The following is an 8,887-nucleotide window of genomic DNA, read 5'->3' on the forward strand; positions in this document are numbered from 1 at the left end:
TCTCTCTTTCTCGCTTTCTCTCGCTGTCTCTCATCCTCTCTCATGCATGTACACCACCCCCTCCCTTAACCACATAATATACGCATACAAACGAAATATTTGCACCTGCAGTGGTGCAGAGAGAGAGAGAGAGAGAGAGAGAGAGAGAGAGAGAGAGAGAGAGAGAGAGAGAGACTTTCAGCAAGGGAGGTTATTGGTTTTGCTCAATATAGATTGTTGACTTTGAGAAGCCTTCAGGAAGGAATGCCCAAATTCGTGTCGTGTCTGCTTCTGTTTGTTTTGGTTGTTTTGTGTCAACATGTGTCTGACCCACAGCCGATGGATACCGTGTGAATTTGAGGATGGACACAGGATCTCACTATCTAGGCCACGAGAAATGGCACAATGACTTTGCTGATGAGATCAAAGTATGATCGTTGTCAACATTGTTTTGATAATTTACAACAGAAAGAATGTTATCGTTTTCTAATATTGTTTGTTTTGATTTGTCTCCTTTTAATTATTGTAACATCACCCTAAGCGTAGAGCCATCGTTAACATAATATAGATAGAATGCGCTTGGCCAAGGAGTTCACAACATTGCCATCCGGAAGTATAACGGACCAACACACAGACTCTGTGTAACCATGAACTTTTATAGTCTGGTTAATACAGTTTAGTGAGAACAACTCACAAACGCGGATGGCAAAAACAATAACAAAGGCCTGAGTGACGTCATCTTCGAACTATCTATAGCCTGATACAAGAACCAACCAGGACTTGACTTATAGTTTGACGTCATTTTTAGGTTTGGGCACCGTCTAGTGAATACTCTTCAACAGTCGTAACGTCACTTCTTCCTTATGACGCATGGTAACTTGGTAACACTGGCTCTCAACCATCGGAACAATGGCGGACGCCCGTATGAAATATTTCCCCGGAGAGCATAAGAGCGTATCCAGAGGGAAAAAAAAAACATAAATTTGATCATATTTTGACTTTTACACATTCTGATCACAAGACATATGGAAAGTTCTCGCCAGCATGAAGAATAAACGGTAATGATTTTCTTTGTTTAGAACCAAGATGGCCGCCGTTGCCGGGCGGCGTGACATCGGACTACTGAATCCAAATTGGTCGTAAGTAATGCAAACGTAATTCCATTGGTTGAACTGTTGAATACAACTCACGATTTGTTTTCTTTAGTGGCTAAAGACTGGCATTTTGACGTCATTTTTTTTTTTTTTTTTTTTGGTCAGTGTCAGGATATAAGTTAACGATGGCTACGGTCCAAGCGTGGCGTTCGTAAACTCCTGGCCTGATACTGACCAAAAAATGACGTCAAAATGCCAGTCTTAAGCCACAATAGAAAACAAATCGTGAGTTGTATTCAATAGTTCAACCAATGAAATAACTTGTTTCCTTGAGCTCTACTAACGACAACTCACTAGGCGGTGCAAAAACCAAATAATGACGTCAAAATGCCAGTCTTTTTGGGTTTCAGTGTCAGGCTATAGATAGTATGCGCTTGGCTAAGAAGCTCATAACATTGCCATCCGGAAGTATAACGGACCAACACACAAAACTGTGTGTATCCATGAACGTTTATAGTCAGGTTAATACAGTTCAGTCAGCATTACTCATAAACGCGGATGGCAAAAATAGCATTAACAAAGACCTGAGTGACGTCATCTTCGAACTATCTATTGATGATATGAAGTTGACGTCACTCAGGCCTTTGTTTTTTTGTTTTTTTTTTTGCCGTCCACGTTTGTGAGTAATAATAATAATAATAATAATAATACACATTTATATAGCGCTCATTCTCGTGTAAAACACAAGCTCTGGGCACTTTACAATATAAATATCAATTTTAAGTGAAAAAAAATAAAAAAATAAAATAATAATAACAATAACAATTCATAGCCAAATCAAGGATTCATATAGAGTCAAGAAAAACAAATACAGTAAAAATGTGTCTTGAGATTCTTTTTAAAAGTAGGTAAAGACTTGCACTCCCTCAGACCACGTGGTAGTTCATTCCAAATCTTGGGGCCGAAACAAGCAAACGATCTATCACCAAATTTTGTTCTTGATCTTTTTTCCGAAATTTTCGTTTGGTCATTACATGATCTTAAAGTGTAATTTTCAAATTTACACATGACCACTTGATCTGTGAGATATGCCGGTGCTATACCAGCCAAACACTTATAAACAAGACACGCTGCTTTGTAATATGTGCGCTTTTCAATGGGCAACCAGTGGAGAGAGGCCAACAAAGGGGTTGCATGATCAAATTTTTTTTTGCCAAAAACTAATCTTGCTGCACTGTTTTGCAGTAGTTGCAATTGTTTAATAGAAGCCTGAGGCAAGTTGACAAGCAGCGAGTTACAATAGTCTAGTTTCGAAAAAATGAGGGAAACAACCAATGTTTTACATGTTCCAATTGCAATATACTGACTGATCGAACTGATTTTCTTCAATTGAAAGTATAAAGATTTACAGAGAGCAGAAATGTGAGCTGACATTTTCATTTCTGAATCAAAATAGACACCCAAATTTTTCACAGTCTTTGAAACTTTGAACTTTTCACCCCCAATCAACACCTCAAGACCATCATTCACCTTCAAATGCCCTCTATTTCCCACAATCATCACTTCTGTTTTTGACTCATTCATTTTCAACTTGTTTGCATCCATCCACTCTTTCACATCCGTCACACATTCTTCCACACGTTTCACAATATTTTCGAGATTTTTAGTTTTATCAGTAGCATAAAGTTGCGTATCATCTGCATAGAGATGATAGCGCAGCTCATGACCAGTGATGACATTAGATAATGGAGAAGTATACAAAACAAAAAGAATTGGACCCAAAACAGAGCCTTGAGGAACACCAAAAGACAATGTATGTTGACGAGAAAGTTTATCTAAAATCATAACCTGTTGCTTTCTGCCATCTAAATAAGATTCAAACCACTGCAAGACAGTCCCAGACAAGCCAAAGGTTATATTAAGTCGTTTAATGAGAATACCGTGATCAATAGTATCAAACGCCGCCGAAAGGTCTAACAATGTCAGAAGAGAAACAGAACCTTTATCTAAAACATCAAGCAAATCACTCGCAACACAGCACAGAGCAGTTTCTGTGCTGTGGTAAGAACGATAAGCTGACTGAAATTTTTCCCATAGATTGTTTTCATGGAGATGTTGTGAAAGACGTCTGAGTACAACTTTTTCAAGGATTTTAGAAAGAAATGGCAGATTTGAGACGGGACGGTAGTTACTAAGGTCATTTACATTGAGATTTTGCTTTTTTATGAGAGGCTTTACAATTGCATGTTTATAGATATCTGGGACTTGTCCTGAGATAAGTGACTGATTTATAATATAAGTTATGCAAGGTATCAATTCAGGAAGACATAATTTCAAAATATTAGTTGGTAAAGGATCTAAATCACATGACTTCGAGGAAGATGAAAAAATTATTTTAGAAATCTCTTCTTCAGTTGTTTCTTTAAAACAAGAGAATCCCTGTGAACCCGAAAAAGGGTGGAAATTTATATCTTCATTTTGCACGAGGTCCAAATTGTTCCGAATTTTCGATATTTTTCCCGAAAAGAAATCTGAAAATGCATCCGGCTGCTTTTCTACCGGGATATTAGTGGGTAGACACATGCCCTTTTCTTCCCCTAAAAGTTCCTTTGAAACAGAGAAAAATTCCTTAGTGTCCCTCACTGATGACAGTTTTGTGTTATAATAGTTTCTTTTTGCTCTTTTGCAGGTGGTTTTATACTTATGCTTTTTTGCTATATAATTCAGCCGGTCAATCTCAAGGCCCGATTTTCTCCACGATGCCTCTGCATTCCTTTTTTCCCTTTTGGCAGTTTTTTCACTCTGGTTAAACCACGGAGACGGTTTCCTGGAATTTATTATTCTAGTTGTCTTTGGCGCATGCCTGTCGATGACGTTGCGCAGTACCTCGTCCGTTTTCTGTGCTGATGGTATATCCATTCTTCCTAGTTCCTCTGACAGATTGTTTTTGAAGGAACTAATGTCTATTTTTTTTGGTATCCCTAGACACTATCTTGACTTTCTTTGCTTTCTCTTTGATGCATTTGAGAGTTGCCAGAATCAGATTGTGGTCTGAAATTTCTTTTTTGATATTTTTAATTGATTCAACAAGCGAGGGTGTGTCAATGATGAACCAGTCCAAGATGTGCCCCAATCTTTGAGTTGGAGAGGTCACTAACTGAGTGAGGCCATGTTCATTCAGCATATTTTTTATAATTTTAACGAGACTATTCTGATCCACATCAAACTGAATATTAAAATCGCCGATATAAATTTTTCGCTTATTTGATGTGTCTTTTGATACAAAATCTGAAAATTCGTCAGCAAAATCATTCTGTCTCAGTTTGTTCTTTTTGCTTGGGGGTGGTCTGTAGATACAAGTGATTAAAAATGAAATTTGAGGGTAGGTCAATGTGGTTTGGACACACTCGAAACTTTTGAACGAAATTGGCCTGTTTTGTATTTTAGACGAAAGAGCGTGTTTGTATATGATGGCGATCCCCCCTCCTGATCGTCCATTTCTTGGGAACGATTCCATCTTGTAGCCGGGAGGTGTCATTTCTTTCATTATAGGTTCATCACCGAACTGACGCAACCATGATTCAGTTATATATAGAATATCGATATCGTGTTGATCTATGACATCGATTATATCGAATGTCTTGTTTCTCGATGACTGTGCGTTAATATGGCCAATACAAATGTTATGATTTCCATGACTTGGTCTTGTGTCATTTGTCAATATTTTTGTTAACGTCTGTGGTGGTCGAGTTGAACGATGACAGTTCACTGGACGTCGCGGGACTGTTGTTTCAATTACATGTTGTTTACGTCGACCACCACGTTTACAGACAATCTTTTGTTGATTGTAATGGTGTTCACGTTTGAGGTCGGAATGTGTGTTTTCAATTTGTAAACAATAAAAGCGCAGGGTGAATAAAAGTCCAACGACAGCCGACAATAAAAATTGGTGGTGAGAACGAGTAAAAATGGCGGGGTCTTGGTGAAACATTGTAAAATAGTCCGAAACAATTTCGATAAAAATGATGTCAAAACCGTATAAAATATATTTAAAGCAATATCACAATGGTATCTTACGTGTTGTACAAAAATCCTTGAATAAAAATTGAATTGAAATAAGACGTGTAAATCCTTGAAATTGGTAAAAATTGAAGAGAAATGTCACAACAACAAAAACACGTCTTGCCTGTTAGGCAACTACACACCTTTAGAGTAATTCTCACTAAACTGTATTTACAAGACTACAAACGTTTAAGGTTACACATAGTTTTGTATGTTGGTCCGTTATATTTCCTAATGGCAATGTTGTGGTTTTCTTAGGCAAGCGCATACTATCTATACGTAATTTGTCGGTTAAGAACATATTTTCTAACTTTTGACGTTTTCGGGGCTTCCGATAGCTCAGTTGGTAGAACCCTCGCTTCACACACAAAGAGACCAAGATCGATCCCGGGTGCCGTCGAGATTTTTTTCTGACCTCATGTCCACCCATAAGTGAATGGGTAGCTGGGTCTGTCAGATTTGGCGGAAAGTACTTTGTGACAGACTAGCGTCCTATCCGAAGGAGAGCAAGCAATTATTATTGTCTGTTACACGCTATAGACCCCGGGATAAACTCTGGCTCCATGAGCCTACTGGCTCTGAAGTACTACTTTTTTTTAAAAAAATGCTTTTTCAAAATGGAGGCATATCCTTAATTTGTTCTTACATTTTCATTTTTATTTGTTTTTTTTTTTTGTTGTTGTTGTTTCTTTTTTGGTACTGAAATTTAAAATGTAAATAAATAAAAATGAAAGGAGTTGATCTTTGGGTAAAAATATCTCAATGTTAGAGTTCAGAGGTGCTTGTCAACTCTCGTTGGTTTTAGTGATGTATTGACTCACCGTAAGCTGCTCTCTTCAAGTAGATAATAGAAGTAGATAATCCATTGATTACAAAATAAATAAAGGGGTGTAAATGTTAGCTGTCGTAATACGATCCATAACATTCGAATGGAATGTATGTATGTATGTATGTATATTATATACACACACACACACACACACACACACATCATATATATATATATATATATATATATATATAAATATATATATATTTATATATATATATATATATATATATATATATATATATATATATATATATATATATATATATTAGATAGAATGCGGTTGGCCAAGGAGTTCACAACATTGCCATCCGGAAGTATAACGGTCCAACACACAAACTCTGTGTAACCATGAACTTTTATAGTCTGGTTAATACAGTTTAGTGAGAACAACTCACAAACGCGGATGGCAAAAACAATAACAAAGACCTGAGTGACGTCATCTGCATACTATCTATAGCCGACACTGAAACCCCAAAAGACTGGCATTTTGACGTCATTATTTGGTTTTTGCACCGTCTAGTGAATTGTCATTAGTAGAGCTCATGGAAACAAGTTATTTCATTGGTTGAATTATTGAATACAACTCACGATTTGTTTTCTTTTGTGGCAAAAGACTGGCATTTTGACGTCATCTTTTGGTCAGTATCAGGCCATAACTTTACGAAGGCCACGGCCAGGCTATAACTCAACGATGTCTACGGTCTATCCCGGTTTCTGTACCATAAAACATATAGATAGTATGCAGATGACGTCACTCAGGCCTTTGTTATTGTTTTTGCCATCCGCGTTTGTGAGTTGTTCTCACTAAACTGTATTATCTAGACTATAAAAGTTCATGGTTACACAGAGTTAGTGTGTTGGTCCGTTATACTTCCGGATGGCAATGTTGTGAACTCCTTGGCCAAGCGCATTCTATCTATACAAATAGCTGGGGGGCAACACTTGGGGGTAGCGTGGCTCAGCGGTACTGTCTTTGCTTGTACTCGAAAGGTACCGAGTTCGATCACCGACCCGCCGCTGACCTGTGTGACCTCGAGCAAGGCATCTCGCCTTAGCTAATATGCGGCGCTACACTGCGGCTGACGCCTTGGTTATTCCAGTCTTCCCTTGAAATAAACCTAGAGACAAATTTCCCCTATGGGATGAATAAATGGAATTTTATTCATTTCCTTTTTTATTTAATTATAAGACTTTCGTCTATTATGAAGCAGTTTCGACGGGATAAAAGAGACCCAGCTACTCAAATCCTTGATTGAATGAAGACTGTAACGAAATGCCTTCTATATAACAAAGGGAGATAGTTGTCCTACCCACCAAGGTCTCGGGTAGAATCCAACCCATATAATTAAATGATTTATGAGTGTAGGATGGGTGTTGGAATAGGGACTCCCTTGTATTCGCCGTGGGTGGTGTAGACTATGAAGGCAATGAAAGAACGGAGGGTTATCATGTTCCATCAGTGTTAAGACACCCTCATCAATCTTATGCATCAACCGAGATACCGTTAGATACCCTGTCCTATGTTTCGGCTTGGGCCGATGTTCAACGGGCAGTCTGCGATTTGAGGTCGAAGATGGAAGACCTGTACAGCCTGTGTGTTGGCTGGAATTCTGTTTGGCTATGTTGAAGCCACAGTGAAAAGGGCCCAAAGTGGCCAGTATTTTGTGACAGCACCCGATACCTGTTTTTGAGAAATATGAACAATATAATTTGTGACAGCACCCGATACCTGTTTTTGAGAAATATGAACAATATAATTTGTGACAGCACCCGATACCTGTTTTTTGAGAAATATGAACAATATAATTTGTGACAGCACCCGATACCTGTTTTTGAGAAATATGAACAATATAATTTGTGACAGCACCCGATACCTGTTTTTGAGAAATATGAACAATATAATTTGTGACAGCACCCGATACCTGTTTTTTTGAGAAATATGAACAATATAATTTGTGACAGCACCCGATACCTGTTTTTGAGAAATATGAACAATATAATTTGTGACAGCACCCGATACCTGTTTTTTTGAGAAATATGAACAATATAATTTGTGACAGCACCCGATACCTGTTTTTTGAGAAAGATGAACAAAATACAATGTAATGTTTGTAAAGACGAGGAAGTAATACTCGATCTATGTGTTTTATTTTGGAACAATTTTGACTTGTAACAGGCTGGGACACCGCGCCTTGTGTGAACAATTTTGTAATTAATTTTATTCTCCTTTCGGAATATGAACAGTTTCTTTGTACCATCATGTAATTAATAATTTCATTTTTAGTATGAATTAATGAAACGGTTGCAACCTGGGTGAAGTATAGTTTATTTTGGTTAAAACTTTCATGTATAGATTTTATATTGTATTACTACTGTTTACTTTTTTTTTTCCTGTCAATATATGCAATGTTATTCTGTTTTGCTCAATAATTATGAGCTGTTCCCCTTTCTTTTACTTTAAATAAATAATAATGGCTCTCTTGTCAGATACGGTGTTCTGTTGGTGATTGTAACGTCCACGTCTACCTCTCCACACTTTAAGGTCATAAGCGGCCTTCGCATCCATTGCGAGTTGCGAACGCACCTTGTGACAAAGACAGATATATTGGCCATTGGCTGTCTTATGACTCGACTGTTCTGCTGCAAAGCGGCACCACCCTGATACTTCTTGCAGACCTGTCACTTTACAATGCTCCACCTAAAGCTCCCCGACGGTATGATCTGTGCAAAATGATATAGGGCATTCCCATCAGATCCCAGTATTGTGGAAGAAGTTTGGCAGCCGTGAAGTAGGTATCTCCATTCCTGGACATTTTCTTTCCCAGGTTTGAAAAGAGCGTCTGCAAGAAAGAACAAACAACAACAAAAAAAATATAAACTAATTTTAAAAAAGAAAAAAAACACAAAACAAAACAAAACA

This window comes from Berghia stephanieae, chromosome 1 (genome assembly GCF_034508935.2).
Source record: "Berghia stephanieae isolate SIO BIC M18660-M18661 chromosome 1, UCSD_Bste_1.3, whole genome shotgun sequence".
Taxonomy (NCBI): domain Eukaryota; kingdom Metazoa; phylum Mollusca; class Gastropoda; order Nudibranchia; family Aeolidiidae; genus Berghia; species Berghia stephanieae.